Genomic DNA, 16,903 nt, shown 5'->3' with positions numbered 1-16,903 from the left:
ATCCGCCTAAAAGTGCAACTTCCGCCTTAAGGAGTCCTAACCCCCTGACATGTAACATTAATGTAAGTTTTTTTTTGGGGGGGGGGGGGGGGGGGAGCGTTACCTAGTTTTGACAGATACCCAGTTCCCACTTCCGCCCACGCTGCCTAGGCGACTCCTCCTCTCCCCTCCCTCCCTGCAATCTTCTGGGACAAAAAAGGGAAAGGTCTGGTGTCTACCGCAAACCACCTTTATCCCAATATATATATATATATATATATATATATATATATATATATATATATATATATATATATATATATATATATATATATATATATATATATATATATATATATATATATATATATATATATATATATAACAAAAAACAGGAAATCGCCCTGGGACTTTAAATGAGGTGAATGTGGTTAGCCAACAATTGACAGAGTAAATGCAGTCGCAAAATGTATTAAAATTGTCATGCAAACATAAACAACATGAACAACATGAATCATAGTCAAGCCACTGAAATTATACATACACTAAAAAATGTCATTACATGTATCATGGTATAAAATGTAAATTGCAAAGTATACAGGCATGAAAAGTATCCCAACGCATTACGCAAGACCATGCTCACTTCATCAGGGGTAGATGCGTGTGTAGTACATCTGTAGGGGTATAATGAACCAAATAAGTATCAACACAGAGATGGTATCGTGACAATTAGTCAAGAGGGTCCAAAACGCATGGCCCTATACTCAAAGGCTTAATCAGACTACCAAATTCTGAATACCCAGATACCCATGAGCGTCCGGCTCGGGACCTGAGGTGGCAGAGGAAAAACCAACCCAACAGTGCACAAACAGGGGGCAGACATGGCCGGGATGGGGTAATGTGTCACCAAACATCTCCCAGTATCCATTAATAATGTCAACTGAAACAAATACATATGTATCAATAGATGCTGTCATAACAGCATAGAAGTAAAGTAGTATATGATATACCGTATTTATCGGCGTATAACACACACTTTTTTCCCCCTTAAAATCAGGGGAAAATCATGGGTGCGTGTTATACGCCGATCCTCAGCTGATCTCCGCTGATTGTGAGCGGAGCGGAGCGATCGCGCCGAGATACACATAGCTGAGTGTACTCGGCTCTTCTCGGCTCCGCTCACAGTCACGCCCAGTCCCGCCATTGGACCTGTGTTATGTCCATCATACATCATAGGGCGGGACTGGGCGTGACTGTGAGCGGAGCCGAGAAGAGCCGAGTACACTCGGCTATATGTATCTCCACTCCGCCCAGTCCCTGCGATCTCGGCGGCGCTCGCTCTGCTCCGCCAAGTCCTGTCACTGCGCCATATTCAAATCTGTGCAAGACTGCACTGGGGCAAGGCTGCAATGCTGCACTGGGGCAAGGCTTTCTGCTGCATTTGAAGAAGGATTTGGATTTCTCTTTTTGGATCTGACACTTATGCATGGGAGCTCACCCTGGGAGTGCTTGGCTTCCTCTCCCTCTCTCCGTGTAGCCACAACTCCCAGTTAGAAAACAGTGGACCTGTGGGTTGTTCATATTTTTGTACATACTTCGAAGACATTTAATTTTAATAATCCGCAAATTCGCCGCAAAGACCACTATTATCTAAAACCGGCCTGCCCGCCGAAGAAGAGGATACCAGGGTTACGGCAGCTAGCTGCTGCCATAACAAAGATATCCCTCTTCAAATTTAGGACGTATACCGGCATGCGGCAGTCCGGAAGTGGTTAACCACTTCAGCCCCGGAAGGATTTACCCCCTTCCTGACCAGAGCACTTTTTACAATTTGGCACTGCGTCGCTTTAACTGCTAATTGCGCGGTCATGCAATGCTGTACCCAAACGAAATTTGCGTCCTTTTCTTCCCACAAATAGAGCTTTCTTTTGATGGTATTTGATCACCTCTGCTGTTTTTATTTTTTGCGCTATACACGGAAAAAGACCGAAAATTTTGAAAGAAAATGATATTTTCTACTTTTTGTTCTAAAAAAAATCCAATAAACTCAATTTTAGTCATACATTTAGGCCAAAATGTATTCGGCCACATGTCTTTGGTAAAAAAAAAGTCAATAAGTGTATATTTATTGGTTTGCGCAAAAGTTATAGCGCCTACAAACTAGGGTACATTTTCTGGAATTTACACAGCCTTTAATGTATGACTGCCTATGTCGTTTCTTGAGGTGCTAAAATGGCAGGGCAGTACAATACCCCCACAAATGACCCCATTTTGGAAAGTAGACACCCCAAGGAAATTGCTGAGAGGCATGTTGAGCCCACTGAATATTCATTTTTTTTGTCCCAAGTGATTGAATAATGACAAAAAAAAAAAAAAAAAATTACAAAAAGTTGTCACTAAATGATATATTGCTCACACAGGCCATGGGCATATGTGAAATTACACCCCAAAATACATTCTGTTGCTTCTCTTGAGTACGGGGATACCACATGTGTGGGACTTTTGGGAGCCTAGCTGCGTACGGGGCCCCGAAAACCAATCACTGCCTTCAGGATTTCTAAGAGTGTAAATTTTTGATTTCACTCTTCACTGCCTATCACAGTTTCGGAGGCCATGGAATGCCCAGGTGGCACAAAACCCCCCCAAATGACCCCATTTTGGAAAGTAGACACCCCAAGCTATTTGCTGAGAGGCATGGTGAGTATTTTGCAGCTCTCATTTGTTTTTGAAAATAAAGAAAGACAAGAAAAATTTTTTTTTTTTTCTTTTTTCAATTTTCAAAACTTTGTGACAAAAAGTGAGGTCTGCAAAATACTCACCATACCTCTCAGCAAATAGCTTGGGATGTCTACTTTCCAAAATGGGGTCATTTGGGTTTTTTTTTTTTGCCACCTGGGCATTCCATGGCCTCCAAAACTGTGATAGGCAGTGAAGAGTGAAATTAAAAATTTACGGCCTTAGAAAGCCTGAAGGCGGTGCCTGGTTTTCGGGGTCCCGTACGCGGCTAGGCTCCCAAAAAGTCTCACACATGTGGTATCCCCGTACTCAGGAGAAGCAACAGAATGTATTTTGGGGTGTAATTTCACATATTCCCATGGCATGTTTGAGCAATATATCATTTAGTGACAACTTTGTGCAAAAAAAAAAAAAATTGTCTCTTTCCCGCAACTTGTGTCATAATATAAAATATTCCATGGACTCGACATGACTCTCAGCAAATAGCTTGGGTGTCTACTTTCCAAAATGGGGTCATTTGGGCGGGGGGGTTTGAACCGTCCTGGCATTTTATGCACAACATTTAGAAGCTTATGTCACACATCACCCACTCTTCTAACCACTTGAAGACAAAGCCCTGACACTTTTTGATTACATGAAAAAATTATTTTTTTTTGCAAGAAAATTACTTTGAACCCCCACACATTATATATATTTTTTAAAGCAAATACCCTACAGATTAAAATGGTGGGTGTTTAATTTTTTGTTTTCACACAGTATTTGCGCAGCGATTTTTCAAACGCATTTTTTGGGGAAAAAACACACTTTTTTAAATTTTAATGCACTAAAACACTATATTGCCCAAATGTTTGATGAAATAAAAAAGATGATCTTAGGCCGAGTACATGGATACCAAACATGACATGCTTTAAAATTGCGCACAAACGTGCAGTGGCGACAAACTAAATACATTTTTAAAAGCCTTTACAGGTTACCACTTTAGATTTACAGAGGAGGTCTACTGCTAAAATTACTGCCCTCGATCTGACCTTCGCGGTGATACCTCACATGCATGGTGCAATTGCTGTTTACATTTGACGCCAGACTGACGCTTGCGTTCGCCTTAGCGCGAGAGCAGGGGGGACAGGGGTGCTTTTTTTTTTTTTTTTTTTTTTTTTTTTTTCTTTATTATTTTTTTTCTTTTTTAGCTTATTTTTAAACTGTTCCTTTCATTTTTTTTTTTTTTTTTAAATCATTTTTATTGTTATCTCAGGGAATGTAAATATCCCCTATCATAGCAATAGGTAGTGACAGGTACTCTTTTTTGAAAAAATTGGGGTCTATTAGACCCTAGATTTCTCCTCTGCCCTCAAAGCATCTGACCACACCAAGATCGGTGTGATAAAATGCTTTCCAATTTCCCAATGGCGCTGTTTACATCCGGCGAAATCTAAGTCATAAAATGCTCGTAGCTTCCGGTTTCTTAGGCCATAGAGATGTTTGGAGCCACTCTGGTCTCTGATCAGCTCTATGGTCAGCTGGCTGAATCACCGGCTGCATTCTCAGGTTCCCTGTTGAGACAGGAGAGCCAGAGAAAAACACGGAAGACGGTGGGGGGGGCATTCCCTCCCACTGCTCATAAAAGCAGTCTAGAGGCTAATTAGCTGCTAGGATTGCTTTTACATGAAAGCCGACCGCTGGCTGAAAAGAATGATACCAAGATGATACCTAAACCTGCAGGCATCATTCTGGTATAACCATTCAAAGTCGTCAATTGCGTACCTGAAGACAAAAAAATGGTTAACAATAAAGCACAGTAAACGGTAAAGTATAAAAAAATTGCATACCTGAAAAGCAAACATGATAAAACATAATAATAAAACATTGCAGAATAGAATACAGTAAAAAAGAGCAGAACAAGAGAGAGAGAGAGAGAGAGAGAGAGAGAGAGAGAGAGAGAGAGAGAGAGAGAGAGAGAGAGAGAGAGAGAGAGAGAGAGAGAGAGAGAGAGAGAGAGAGAGAGAGAGAGAGAGAGAGAGAGAGAGAGAGAGAGAGAGAGAGAGAGAGAGAGAGAGAGAGAGAGAGAGAGAGAGAGAGAGAGAGAGAGAGAGAGAGAGAGAGAGAGAGAACGAACAATAAAACGACAACTATTTTTTTTTTTTTTTTTACACTTTTTTTTGTAACTGTAACTTTTATAACTGTAACCGGTTCCAGGTTCGGGTCTCTCAAAATGCTATGGCATCTTGGGAGACCCTGTGAAAGTGCGCCTAGTCTGTGCAATGCTGTACCCTACGCTAATACTCAACTAGTGAATGGTAGCGTTCAAAACATTCACCAATGCAAAGACCAGGATTGTCAGGACAGGAGGGACAATAATAGCGGGTGTCACGCCTATATCCGCGCTTGCTGCAGACACAACATCTTTTTTGGGGGGGTTCGTTGGGTAGGGGTACTCGGGAGGACATAAAGAAAATGCCTCTCATGCAGCCGACTGCATTTGGTTGGGGATGTGAATGGGGGAAGTACGGGCGCTGCAGAAGTGGTGGGTTCCCAATTAGGATTGGCGAATGCAGCAGGAAGAACATTATGGGCATGAAGGGCCTGTGTTTGTCTTTTTGGTGGCAGCGGGACACTACTTGTGCTTGCCACCTCACCAGCTTGAACTGCACTTATGGGACTCGCCACGTCACCAAGTGTTACTGCAGTGCTGGTTTGACTACGACCGGGTGTACTAGGCCGCTGGCGCTTGCCAGTTCACCAAAACGCTACCAAAAAAACTGTTAGCGATCGCAGGGATCAGGCCTGACTCTGTGAATGCTGCAGTTATGCGTTTAGTGTTTTGTAAGTGACAGTGATCGATCGATACTGCACTTTGGTGGGCTGGGCTGGGCCGAGGGGCAAAAGGCAGGTGCTAGCAGGTATCTGGGCTGATCCCACCAACACTGCGTTTGTGGGAACCCTAAACTGCTGGGGACGCTAGTATAGATCTGATCGGATCAGATATTGATCTGATCAGATACTATACCACTAAGGGAGGTGTACGGTGCGTGCATGGGTGTTAGCGGTACTGGCGCTAATCTGACCCTGCCTAGGGCTGGTGCTTGCCAGTTCACCAAAACGCTACCAAGAAAACTGTTAGCAATCGCAGGGATCAGGCCTGACTCTGCGAACGCTGCAGTTATGCGTTTAGTGTTTTGTAAGTGACAGTGATCGATCGATACTGCACTTGGGTGGGCTGGGCTGGGCCGGGCGGAGGGGAAAAACGCAGGTGCTAGCAGGTATCTGGGCTGATCCCGCTAACACTGCGTTTTTGGGAACCCTAAACTGCTGGGGACGCTAGTATAGATCTGATCGGATCAGATATTGATGCGTTCAGATACTATACCACTAAGGGAGGTGTACGGTGCGTGCTAGCGGTACTGGCGCTAATCTGATGCTGCCTGGGGCGACGCATATCACCGCCGGGCGATCAGGGGGCTAAACCTTTATTCGGTAATAAACGGCGGGTGCCCTGACACTATAAAAAATAAACGAACTAACCAGCGTCAACCGTACCGGTTATACGGTGATCAGTGGTGAAAGGGTTAACTAGGGGGCAATCAAGGGGTTAAAACATTTATTAGGTATTATATGGGGGTCCCTGACGCTATAAAACGCTGACGGCGAACCTAAATATTTATGTCCCTAACTATCGTCACCAGTGACACTAATACAGCGATCAGAAAAATGATCGCTTAGTGACACTGGTGACGGGGGGTGATCAAGGGGTTAAAACTTTATTAGGGGGGGTTAGGGGGTTACCCTAGACCTAAAGGGGGCTAATACTCACTGCCCTACCACTTCTAACTGTCACAAACTGACACCATGCAGTAATCAGAAAAAAAAAAAAAATACTGCTTGGTGTCAGTTTGACAGGGAGGGGGGAGGGATCGGGGGCGATCAGGGGGGGGGGGGGGTCAGGGGTGTAAAGTATGCCTGGCATGTTCTACTGTGTGTGTGTGTGTGTGTGTGTGTGTGTGTTGGTGCACTCACGTCTTCTCTCCTCGGCGCCGGAACGGAAACTGCCGAGCCGAGGAGAGATGACATCACATCCTCTGCCTGTGTGAAACTACACACAGGCAGGGGAGGATTCCCATTGGCTGGGAGCGATCGCGAGGGGGGGGGGCCACGATCGGATGGCCTCCCCCTCGCCTCTCAACGCTCCTAGACAAATGCCGACCGCCGCTGGCACCGGGGGGGGGGGGTCCGATCGGACCCCCCGCCCGCGGGAGGCAGATCACGTACGGGTACGTGATTCTGCCTGCCCCTGCCATTCTGCCGACGTATATCGGCGTTAGGCGGTCGGCAAGTGGTTAAAAGAAGTATAGCCAAAGCTTGTTTGGCTGTACTTCTCCTGTGGATCACAGGAGTGCAATTAGTTTTGCACTCCTGTGACCTGTTTTCAGCAGAGAGCAGGTTGAAGTCTGCTCTCTGCTGACGTCACAGATGTCAGTCCAGGCACCGTGTCATCGCAACAATAAAGTCTGGATCCGCCAGGTGCCTGGTGTGACACCCGACTCAGCCTCTCAGTGAGCCGCTAAGAGCCTGAGCTGGCAGCCCTCGCCCCCTCCACAGCCCAGCGCTCCAATGAGCGAGGAGAGAGCAGAGCCGAGAGCTGTGACTGATAGTTTGCAGCGCTCTGCTCACGGAGCTCTGAAAGCCGATCGCTTGCTACTCAGTGCAGAGGCGCTGGGGGGACAGAAGCAGCATCGGACCGATGCTGCATCCACCTAAGTATTAATTTGAAAAAAAACAGCCACCTGAGAGACCTTGGCTCTTCCCCTCTGTAGCAAACACCACGCCTGCTCTCTTTACATTTCCTCCTCCCCTGCTGGCTCCTCAGTTTTCTTCGAGCACCTGCAGTCCGCTGTGGAGACACAAGAACATGTGATAGTCAAAAATACCACAGTTCCTGTTCAGGAAAACTCAAGCAACTTATACATTTGAGTGTGTATCGGTGCAGTCCTGAAAGACTCCGGGAAAGAACGTTACCGGTAAGTAACTTTGTTTTTCCCTTAATCGCCTTTCAGGACAGCCACCTGAGAGGATAAGCGAGCGCCTACCCCTAGGGCGGGACTACAGCTTGTAAGACCTTGCGTCCAAAGGTCTGATCCTTTGCGGAAAAGAGGTACATCCTGTAGTGTTTGACAAAGGTGGTGAAACTGGACCATGTTGCCGCCTTGCAGATTTGCTCTGGCCCTCTCCGCCTGCAATGTTGCCATTGATCTCGGAGAGTGTGCCCTAATACCCTCTGGGATCTGCATACCTCCCCTTATTGGCCTGACCAATAACCTCTCTAAGTCACCTGGCTATAGTTTGCTTTGAGGCTCTAGGTCCTTTCTTGGCCCCTAAAAATAAAATGAAAAAAGGAATCTGTCTTCCTAAAAGTTTTTGTCCTGTCTAAATAGTGTAGAACGCACCGCCTTACGTTTAACATGTGGAACTTAACTTCTTGTTCTCTGGAAGGATTTGTACAAAATAAAAATAATAATATCCTGGCCTCTATGAAATTTTGAGGCTACTTTTGGCAAAAAGGCTAGATCCATTTTAAAAACTATTCTGTCTGGCAAAACCTGAAAAAAAAAAAAAATAAAAGGGAAGGGGGACGGATTGATAGAGCTTCTATCTCACACGCCCTCCTGTAGTGAGCACCACCAAAAAAACTGCTTTGAGCGTCAGTCATTTTACTGAACAATTTTCTTGTGTTTCGAATGGGTCTCCTGTCAGGGTTTGTAGCACAAAAGACAGGTCCCACTTAGGAAAAGGCAGTCTCTACACTGGTCTCTGTCTACTCAAAGCCTTAAAAAGTTTCACTATCCAAGGGTTGGCTGCCAGTTTCTTTCTCTGATACACAGATTGCTGAGACTTGGCTTTTCAGTGTGCTGAGACTCAAGCACTTGTCTGCTCCGCACTGCAGGAATTCTAGAACTGCCACTAAGCTCTGTGCCTCAAAGGAGTTTTCTGTACACCATTGTTTGAAACGTTTCCACACCTTTTGATAAATTGTATGAGTCTCTATTTTTCTGCAATTCAGCAGTGTATCGATTAAGCGGTTCGTTAAGCCCCTAGCTTTCAGCAACTGCTCCTGAGAAACCAAGCAGCGAGGTTCGACCTTTCTACTTGGGGACAAAGCACTGGGCCCTGGGAGAAGAGGTTCTCTTAGATTGGTAATATCCATGGGGGTTCTACAGCACGTTTTAGAAAAGAGGACAATGGTCTCCTGGGCCAGAGTGGTGCAATAAGGATCAGCGAAGTGTTCTGTGTCCAGAATTTCCTTAGAACCGCTGGCAGGAGCACTGGCAGGGGGGAAGGTATAATACCTGTTGAACATCCCCTTCTGTGCCAGGGCATCCACCCCGAGTGCACCGTCTTCCCTCTTTAGGGAAAAAAAAAAAAAATCAAACTTTCATATTTTCTCTTTAGACAAATAGGTCCACTTGAGGTGTTCCACGTTTTTGGGGGGTCAGTCTGAAAACCTGTTGATTTAACATCCAGTCACCCGCTCTTAGTTTCTTCCCGCTGAGGTAATAAGCCACTTGGTTCAGTTGTCCTTTTAGGTGTACTGCTGACAGGTAGAGTATGTTCTCTGCCCAATTTAAGATTCTTTCTGCCAGGAACCACAAAGTTCTGCTCCTTGTTCCCCCTTGTTTGTTGACATCACTACTGAGGAGTTGTCAGACTTGACTTGTATTTGGTGACCACTCCATTCTTTCTGGAAGAACCCGAGTGCTAAAAGTACTGCTCTCAATTCCTTCCAATTAGATGATCTCTTCATCTCCTCCTTTTTCCAAACTCCCTGTGTTATCCGGGGACCTAGATGTGCTCCCCACCCTACGTTGCTTGCATCTGTAGTCACTATCCAGGTGACTGGTAGAATCTACAGCCGTCCCTTAGTTCTCCAATCTTCTATTTGTGCTGGTATAAGCACTTGTGCATCTAGGGAGTCTTGTTTGCAGTCCCACATCTTTAACCACTTCAGCCTCGGAAGATTTTACCTCCTTCCTGACCAAAACACTTTTTGCAATTCGGCACTGCGTCGCTTTAACTGACAATTGCGGGGTCGTGCGACGTTGCACCCAAACAAAATTAACATCCTTTTTTCCCACAAATAGAGCTCTCTTTTGGTGGTATTTGGTCACCTCTGCGGTTTTTATTTTTTGTGCTATAAAACGACAAAAAAAGAAGAGGGACAATTTTGAAAAAAAAAAAAAAAAAAAAAAAGGCAATATTTTGTTTACTTTTTGCTATAATAAATATCCCCCACAAATACATTAAAAAAACACTTTTTTTTCCTCAGTTTAGGCCGATATATATTCATTATTTTTGGGAAAAAAAAAAAAAAAAAAAGAAATTAAATTAAATTGTAATAATGCCCCATACACACGATCAGAAGTTTTGCCAGCAAAAGTTGGATGTGAGCTTTTGGTCAGAAATTCTGACCGTGTGTATGCTCCATCGGACTTTTGCTGGCAAAATTCCAGCCAGCAAAAAGACAGAGCAGGTTTCCTATTTTTTGGTCGGAAAAAGTTCCTATCCGAAAATATGTTCTCTGTATGCAATTCGGACGTGCAAAGAAAAAAAAAAAAATCACGCATGCTCGGAAGCATTGAACTTAATTTTCTTGGCTTGTCATAGTGTTGTACATCACTGCGTTCTTGACGGTCGAAAGTTCAGAGAACTTTTGTGTGACCGTGTATATGCAAGGCAAGCTTAAGCGGAATTCCGTCAGAAAAACCATCCAAGTTTTTTCTGACAGAAATTCTGCTCGTGTGTACGCGGCATAAGCATATATTGATTGCTTTGCGCAAATTTTATAGCGTCTACAAAAAAGGGGATAGTTTTATGGCATTTTTATCTTTTATTTTTTATTAGTAATGGTGGCAATCTGCGATTTTTATCGGGACTGGGGCATTATGGCAGACACATCAGACATTTTTGACACATTTTTGGGACCACTGTCCTTTATACAGCAATCAGTGCTATAAAAATGCATTGATTACTATGTAAATGACACTGGCAGTGAAGGGGTTAACCACTAGGGGCAGTGAAGGAGTTAAGTGTGTCCTAGGGAGTGATTCTCACTGTGGAGGGGAGGGGCTTTAACACACAGGTCAGTGATCACTGCTCTAGATGACAGAGAGCACATACCTGTCCTGTCACTAGGCAGAACGGGAAATGCTCTGTTTACATAAGCATCTCCCCGCTCTTCCTCTCCGTGACACGATCACGGGCACCTGATGGACATAAGAGTCCGTGGGACACACGGTCACGGAGACTGCGGCAGGCGCGTGCACCTCAGGTGGCGCGCACACACTCACTATACCACTTCTTAAAGGGAACGTATCTGAATTTTTTGTACCTTCTCCTTGGGCAGAAACACTTTGTTGTGTTGAGTCCAGAACGTACCCCAAGTATGTAATCTATTGAGTGGGGATCAGGTTGGACCAATCAGCCTAGATTTCCTAGAAAAACTCGAGTGTAGAGCTTTTGTTAATTTCTCAGGAGAGGCTGCAAAGAGAAGCAGACCTTTTTGACAGCCTTGATTCAAAGTGCTGCAAGAGCTTCGGCCATAACCATTGTGAAGATTCAGTGGAAGGAAGAAAGACTGAAAGGAAGGGTATGGAACCCAAGTTCGAATGTCTCTTCCTTTGTTTTTATTGCCAGTCTTAGAAATTTCTGGCAGTCTTGAGCTATAGGGATGTGCAAGTATGCGTCCTTTGGATCCAGGCAAGCCATATAACAGTTTGGGGGTAGTAGCACTTTTACTGAAAAAATGGAATCCATCCTGAACCTCTTGTAGGTTACCGAAAAAGGTTTAATGGTTTGAGGTTTAGTAGAAGTCTGAATTTTCCCGAGGGCTTCTGTACCATAAATGTGGGAGTAGAAACCCTGGCCTACCTCCTCCTGTGGTACATGACTTACCACCTTTTGTTCTATCAGTTCTCCTATGGCTCCCATTAGACCTCTTGCCTTTTCTCTGCTTCTTGGGAGTTTTGTGATGTAAAACCTCACAATCCTTAATATGACCTGGTTGAAGGAGGTTGCTTCACATTGTGGGAGCAAGGCCCCCAAATCTTCCCCCCACCGTGACCGACTTGTCACCGTTTGTTATGAGCTTGTTCTGGAGGACAAAAAAATTGCTCCTCCTTTGCCTTTTCCCCTCCGTCCCCAGGGTCTTTTTTGGTTTTCGGCCCTAGGTGGTTCAAAGTGAGACCTTGCGTCCAAGCCCGGACTGGCCATAGGGCATACTGGGTGTTTGCCCGGTGGGCCATCTGGCCGCATGTTTTAAATTCGATCCCATGGTGAAACCATGCATTCACTCCTCTCCATTCTGTCATCGTTTCCCAACTGGGGGGGGCAAGGCAACGCCGAGCGAGCGCCGGCCGTGGTTGCTCGGTGACCAGTGCAAGGCCCGCCCCAGGAGTAGACTGACCATTCAGGCTCTCGGGCTGAGTGCCGAGGGCTGCGGACAGTAGGGGGACCTATGAGAGGCTCCTGGGTGGACGGGGCAAGATTGAGTCGGACGCGGGATGGGTAGCGTCAACGGGCTCCTGGTCCTGAGAGGAGAGAGAGGGACAGAGAGAGCCCAGGGAGGAGGAGGACACTTCCTGGACTGGGCAAGTGTTACGTTACTGGATGTGACGGTGGGAGGAGGGGAGGGAGAGGGATCGGCGAGCAGCTGAGAACCGGAGTGTGACAGCCTGCCTTCTACACAGACAGGGGAGAGACCTGTGTATGTGGGTGGGGGATGTACTGTACTTTATACAGTATAATGGAGGGACATAGCAGATATACAAACCAACCCCCCACTATATATATATATATATATATAAAAAATTTCCTTCAAAATTGTCTGTCTTTGTTTATAGCCCCCCCCAAAAAAGGGACGCAGAGGCGATCAAATACCTCCAATTGAAAGTGGGGACACAGGGGGCCCCATGATCTCTTATTGCCCCGGGGGCCCCATTAGTTGTCAGTCCGTGCCTGGTATGGGCTGCTCAATCTAAAATGCCTGGGCCTATTTGTCCCAGTCTGGGCCTGCTTGCGTCCACTCTTGGCCTTTTCTTGCCTTGTTGTGGATGTCCCCAGGTGGGTTTATGCTTCAGCGTAAATACTTTCTTCTTGTCCGCCGTGTGACCCAGTACTTTCTCCAGCCCTGGCCCAAACAGCAAGTCCCCTGTAAGTGGGATCCCACAGAGTTTGGCTTTAGAGGTGCAGTCCCCCTGCCAGGTCTTTAGCCACAGGGCTCTTCTTGCTGAGTTGGATAAGGCCAAGGACATTGCCGCCATCCGTACCAATTCCGCAGATGCATCTGCAATATAAGCAATGCCCCTGAGGAGCATAGGAAATGAGGACACGATATGCTCTTTTGGTGTTCCCTCTTCAATGTGGGCCTGTATCTGAGTTAGCTAGAACTCTTAGTTTCGTGCTACTACTGTTACTGCCATAGCTGGTTTTAGACTTCCCACCGTAGAATCCCAAGACTTCTTAAGGAGGGAGTCCATCTTTTTGTCTATTGCGTCAGATAGAGCCCCCATATCTTCAAAGGCTAGGTCTGTATGCCTCGAGACTTGGGAGAATGTTGCGTTTAGTTTAGGGGTTTTGTTCAAAACCGACACAAATCCTCCACGAATAGAAATCTTTTTAAATGCTCTTGAAAAGAAGGGTTTGCTTTCCAGGTCCTGCCATTCCTTTTTTATTGCCTCCACTAAGACCTCATGGACTAGAAACACTTTTCTTGTTCTCAGGCCCTGGTACATTTGGTCGTGTAATGAGAGGGGTTTTTTCTCCGACTGAATACCTAGGGCGGTATAAATAGTCCCCAGGAGGTTTTCTACTTCCTCCAGTGAAAGCTTGTACCGGGAGGGCTCCCTGAAATCCCTTTCCAGAGCTTCCCCTTCTGATTCCTGGGAGCCACAGGCTGCACTATCTGGCTCCTCCTCAGCCTCCTACCTGGAGGGTTAAGAATAAGGCCTTATAGGCTGAAACGTGTCAACTGTTTTTATCTGTGTTTGTGCACTATGGCTTTTGAAGTTTTTTTAAGAGCAACAACTGAAGTGCGGTCTCTTTCCTACATTACTCTACTCAGCCAACAACTGTGGATCGAGCACCCGGGAGCTCTGCTATGTGTTGTATGGGTAGTATCACTGATTTTTCTGTTTACACTTCAGGTTTCTGGAGGGCCTGCAGTCATGGATGGTAGTACTTGCGTTTTTGGTAATGCTACCTGCTGAACTGGTAGAGGAGCAGTCTGAGGCTGCGGGATCTGAAAACCTGCAAAAAAAGTTTTAAATGATTGAAAGCTCTTTAACTTAGGCTGCTAACTCACTACCCTGTTCAGTGAAATGCTCCTGTACTAATTTGTCAATACATTCCTTGCATAAAGTTTTCCCCCAGGAGTCCCTAAGTGTAGCTTTACATAAGGGGCACCTCCTCTTTGAATTATGAGGAGATCTGGGTTTGTCTGTTATTTTTCTCTGAAAGACATAAACAGAGCAGGTATCAAAATCCAATTTCCCAGCAAACCCCCTCCCTGCCAGTTAACTGCGGGGCGCAGTCTTAAGACATGCGGGCTTCCCTCCCCAGGGGCCCCACGTTCCTCCACTCTGGTACCCCCCTCTTGAAGGGGGGGGTGTTGATGATATGGTAAAGGGAGCTCCAACCTAGGTCCCCTTTACATTGGAGGGGCTGGAGCTGGCTTCTGCTGGAGCAGCCTGGTTTCATCCCTCTGCTTCCGACATTCTCAGTCCTGCCACTGGAGCCTGTGATGTCTTCTACAGCAATGTGGCTCTTCCTCAGCCTGCGCCTGGCGCGCCTTCAATGTCCCGTGGCCAGAATCGGAAGCTGCGGGTCAGTTGGAGGTGCCCACCCCCTCCACCGGAAAATACGTCCCCTGCCTTCAATGCGGCCACCAAGCCCAGCGGGGCTCTCTGCTTTCTCCATGCCGGATGCCCGCTGGCTTGGAGACTGCTTGTGCGGGGACTGCGTCTCCTTACACCGCCCTCGGTGTTGAAAAACAAGCTCCCCCCGGGAGAATGCGATTGCTGGATCCTGTGGTGTCTCCCCTCTGGAGGAAACACAAATAACTGAGGAGCCAGCGGGGGAAGGAGGGAATTTAAAGAGAACTGGCGTGGTTTTCTACAGAGGGGAGGAGCCAAGGTCTCTCAGGTGGCTGTCCTGAAAGAAGATTAGGGGAAAAATTCCTTTCTCTTTTAACCACTTGCTGCAGGCACACCGTCAAATGACGGCTGGGTGGTGCGGCTCTCGTTCTGGGTGGATGTCATATGGCAGCTTCCCAGAACGACCGTTCTCGTGCACCCATGGGGGCACGCAGCGATCGCAGCCACGCCGTGTTAGGACACATCGCGACCCCCATCTCTGTAAAGAGCCACGGCCCTTAAACCATGTGATCGGCTGTCACATGTAAACACGTAGATTACTCTAATCGGCGCTCCTCGCCTCACACTGACAGAGTGAGAGGAGAGCCAATCAGCGGCATCTCCTCACAGGGGAACATCTGGGTATGCAATCAGGGCACTGATCATCAGTGCCCTGATTACAATTAAGTGCCACCAGTGCCAGCAATGAGTGCCCACCACTGCCAGCAATCAGTGCCAACAGGTGCCAGCCATCAGTGCCCACAATTGCCAGTCAGTGCTGGCTATCACTGCTCCCCATCAATGCCACCCATCATTGCTGCCCATCAATGCCACCCATCAATGCCACCTATATGTGCCCACCAGTGCGGCATATTTGTGCCTCATTAGTGCCACCTATCAATGCCCATCAGTGAAGGAGAAAAATTACTTATTCACAAAATTTACTGACAGAAACTAAGAAGAACAAAATTTTTTTCTCAAAATGTTCGATTTTTTTTTTTTTAGGAAAAAATAAAAAACCCAGAAGTGATTAAATACCACTAAAAGAAAGCATTATTTGTGTGAAGAAAATTATAAAAAAATTTCACATGGTTACAGAGTAGCATGACCGCGCAATTGTCAAAGTTTGACAGCGCTGAAAGCTGAAAAATTGCCTGGGCAGGAAGGGGGTGTAAGTGTATGAGGTGTATTGAGGTTGTTAAAGGATAACTAAAAGTAAACTTTATTTTGTTGGATTTTTATTGCGGTCCATGTCCCCGTTTGGGAGATTCACTTTCTCTAGTTGCCTTGATTACAAATGTCACCTGAAATGAAAGTATGGGTAAATCCAAAATGTTAAAAGTGATATTAAAGGCAAAATTAAAAGAAAAATAAATAAACATATCATACTTACCTGCTCTGTGCAGCAGTTTTGCACAGAGCAGCCCGGATCCTCCTCTTCTTGGGTCCCCCGCTGGTGCTCCTGCCCCTCCCTCCTGTCGAGTGTGCACAGAGCAAGCAGCTTGCAATGGGGCACCCAAGCAGGCACGCTCTCAAACTGCTGCTCTGCCTAATTTAGACACGGAGCCGCAGGTTGGCGGCGCCCCCTCTCTTTCCTCATAGGCTCACTGGCTGTAATTGACAGCCGCAGGAGCCATCTGCTCCCGTTGTTGTTTCAGCCAATGAGGAGGGAGAGCCCCCAAAGAGCCAATGCTCTCGTGCACATCGCTGGATCGAAAGGGAGCATTAGGGAGGGCTGCTGCACACAGAAGGTTTTTTACCTTCATGCATAGAAAAGCATGAAGGTAAAAAAACTTCAGCCTTTAAAACCACTTTAAGTTGTTCCAAGAACAGGAACAGAGAGCAAATGTATGTATATTCCAATGGGGGCACTTGCTTCACTGACAACAGTCCAGGAGGGTATTACTCTTGGCAGCTTTTTTTTAACCCTCTCCTACTTTATTCAAAATTAACATACAAAATATTGTTTTTTTAGATATATTTTAACCACTTCAATACAGGGCACTTATACACCTTCCTGCCCAGACCAATTTTCAGCTTTCAGAGCTGTCGCAATTTGAATGACAATTGCGCGGTCATACAAAACTGTACCCAAACTAAATTTTTATCATTTTGTTCCCGCAAATAGAGCCATGTTTTGGTGGTATTTGATCACCTCTGGGATTTTTATTTTCTGTTAAACAAATGGAAAAAAAAAAAAAAAAAAGAGACCGAAAATTTTGAAAAAAATAATGTTTTTTTGCTTCTGTTACAAAACTTTGTAAATAAGTAAGGTTTTCTCCTTCACTAAT

General features: G+C 45.9%; 1 protein-coding gene across 5 annotated transcripts in view; it reads right to left on the bottom strand.

Moving 5' to 3' along the window:
* GGPS1 (geranylgeranyl diphosphate synthase 1) overlaps window positions 1–16,903 on the bottom strand; it is a 163,348-nt gene that overhangs the window by 128,728 nt on the left and 17,717 nt on the right. For 3 of the 5 annotated variants that reach the window (XM_073627575.1, XM_073627577.1, XM_073627579.1), the window contains exon 2: window positions 15,834–15,916. The exons of the other annotated variants lie outside the window; for them this stretch is intronic. The gene's annotated coding sequence lies outside the window, so the exon portion shown is untranslated. The remainder of the gene's footprint in view (window positions 1–15,833; window positions 15,917–16,903) is intronic. 5 annotated transcript variants of the gene reach the window in all.

Source organism: Aquarana catesbeiana, linkage group LG04 (genome assembly GCF_042186555.1).
Source record: "Aquarana catesbeiana isolate 2022-GZ linkage group LG04, ASM4218655v1, whole genome shotgun sequence".
Classification (NCBI taxonomy): domain Eukaryota; kingdom Metazoa; phylum Chordata; class Amphibia; order Anura; family Ranidae; genus Aquarana; species Aquarana catesbeiana.
The sequence above is the reverse complement of the archived record's forward strand: the minus strand, read 5'-3'. Positions and strand labels throughout refer to the sequence as shown.